Source organism: Sciurus carolinensis, chromosome X, assembly GCF_902686445.1.
Source record: "Sciurus carolinensis chromosome X, mSciCar1.2, whole genome shotgun sequence".
In the NCBI taxonomy this organism is placed as follows: Eukaryota; Metazoa; Chordata; class Mammalia; order Rodentia; family Sciuridae; genus Sciurus; species Sciurus carolinensis.
Genome location: NC_062232.1, coordinates 29,337,867 through 29,340,545, shown reverse-complemented (window position 1 = coordinate 29,340,545; position 2,679 = coordinate 29,337,867). Strand labels below are relative to the sequence as shown.

General features: G+C 47.5%; 1 pseudogene; it reads left to right on the top strand.

The window, feature by feature from the left end:
- Positions 1-991: 991 nt before the first annotated feature.
- On the top strand, positions 992-2,436 carry LOC124972096 (keratin, type II cytoskeletal 8-like; annotated as a pseudogene).
- The last annotated feature ends 243 nt before the right edge of the window (positions 2,437-2,679 follow it).

The window sequence follows — 2,679 nt, the reverse complement described above, 5'->3', positions numbered from 1 at the left end:
ATATTTTGTATATATGCTCAGAATTGGATTGCTGGATCATAGGATAGTTCTTTCTTCTATTTCTGTTTTTTTGGGAATTTCCATACTGTTTTTCAAAATGACTGCACTTTTTTTGCGTTTCTACCAACAGTGTGTAAAGCTTCCAATTTCTCCACATCCTTGTCAGAACTTAACATTTGTTTTCTTTTGTTTTTGATAATGACCATTCTAAGAGGTGTGAAGTGTATCTAGTTGTTGCTTTGATTTATCTTTCCCTGATGATTAGTGATGTTGAGCACCATTTTCAACATTTGTTGGTGATTCATGTATCCTCTGGGGAAAAGTCTGTTCACATTCATTGCCCATGTTTTAATTGTGTTATTTGGAATTTTTTTTTCCTGTTGATTTGTAGGATTTCCTTATATATTTTGGAAATTAATTCCTTATCAGATATGTGGTCTGCAAATATTTTATCCCAGTCTGTAGGTAGATTGTCTTTTCACTTTGTTATTTCTTTTCTGGGGCAGAAGATTTTTAGTTTGATTTAGTCCCATTTGTCTACTTTTGCTTTTGATGACTATACTTTGAGGTCATATGCAAGAAATCAGGACTGTCCTGAAGAGTGTCATCTATGTTTTTTTTCTAAGTTTTATAGCTTAAGGATTGAAGAAATTAATACTGTTAAAATGTCCATACCAAATCCTCTGAAAGAGAAATTAGGAAAACTACTCCATTCACAATAGCCTTAAAAAAATAAAATACTTAGGAATCAATCTAACAAAAGAGGTGAAAGACATCTACGATAAGATCTACAGAACACTAAAGAAAGAAATTAAAGAAAACCTTAGAAGATGGAAAGATCTCTCATGTTCCTGGATAGGCAGAATTAATATTGTCAAAATGGCCATACTACCAAAAGTGCTATACAGATTCAATGCAATTCCAATTAAAATCCCAATGACAAGAAGCAGCTGCTCGGCTCCTTCTTGAGTCTCTTGTCTTCAGTCCTCCTGCCTTCATTCCGGCCTTCACCATGTCCATCAGGGTGACCCAGAAGTCCTACAAGATGTCCACCTCTGGCCCCTGGGACTTCAGCAGCCACTTATACACAAGTAGGCCTGGTGCCCGCATCAGTTCCTCCAGCTTTTCCCAGGTGGGCAGCAGCAGCAGCATGGGTCTGAGCAGCAGCTATGGTGGGGCTGGTGGTGTGGGGGGCATCACAGCAGTCACTGTAAACCAGAGCCTGCTGAGCCCCCTCAAGTTGGAGGTGGACCCCAACATCCAGGCTGTGCGTACTCAGGAGAAGGAGCAGATCAAGACCTTCAACAACAAGTTTGCCTTCTTCATTGACAAGGTACGGTTCCTGGAACAGCAGAACAAAATGCTGGAGACCAAATGGAGCCTCCTCCAGCAGCAGAAGACTGCTCGCAGCAACATGGACAATATGTTTGAGAGGTACATCAACAATCTTCTAGGCAGCTGGAGTCCCTGAGCCAGGAAAAGCTGAAACTGGAGGCGGAGCTTGGCAACATGCAGGGGCTGGTGGAGGACTTCAAGAATAAGTATGAGGATGAGATCAGTAAGCGTACAGAGATGGAGAATGAATTTGTCCTCATCAAGAAGGATGTGGATGAAGCTTACATGAACAAGGTCGAGCTGGAGCCTCACCTGGAAGGGCTGACTGACGAGATCAACTTCCTCAGGCAGCTGTATGAAGAGGAGATCCGTGAGCTGCAGTTGCAGATCTCCGACAACAGCCGCTCCCTGGACATGGACAGCGTCATTGCTGAGGTACGCGCCCAGTACAAGGAGATTGCCAACTACAGCCGGCCGAGGCCGAGAGCATGTAACAGATAAAGTACGAGGAGCTGCAGACACTGGCTGGGAAGCAAGGGAATGGCCTGTGCTACACCAAAACGAGATCTCTGAGGTGAACTGCAACATCAGCCACCTCCAGGCGGAGATCGATGCCCTCAAAGGTCAGAGGGCATCCCTGGAGGCTGCCATTGCCGATGCTGAGCAGCATGGGGAGCTGGCCTCTAAGGATGCCAGTGCCAAGGTGGCTGAACTAGAGACCGCCCCGCAGCAGGCCAAGCAGGACATGGCGCGGCAACTGCGCGAGTACCAGGAGCTCATGAAAGTCAAGCTGGCCCTGGACATCGAGATCGCCACCTACCGCAAGCTGCTGGAGGGCGAGGAGAGCCAGCTGGAGTCTGGGATGCAGAACATGAGTATCCATACGAAGACCACCAGTGGCTACTCAGGAGGGCTGAGCACATCCTACCGGGGCCTCTCCTGCCCTGGCCTCAGCTACGGCCTGAGCTCCTTCCAACCCAGCTTCAGCTCTGCTGGGGGCTCTAGCTCCTTCAACCGCACCAAGGCGGTGGTTGTGAAGAAGATTGAGACTCACAATGGGAAGCTATTGTGTCCAAGTCCTCTGATGTCCTGCCCAAGTGAACAGCCTCTGTAGCTCCTCCCAGTCTCCTGCCTTCTGCAGCTGCCCCAGAGCTTGCAGGGGAGGCAGCTGTAAAAGGGGAGCATAGGGAACAAGAGACCCACCTGAGTCTCAGCCCTAGCCCTCACTCAACCCTGGGTATCCCCTCTTTTGCCTGGAGTACCCCCTCTTGCCCATGCCCTTAACCCCAAACCAATTCATTTGTTTTTTTCCAAAATAAAGCCTCAGTTGGCCCTGCCAGCTGG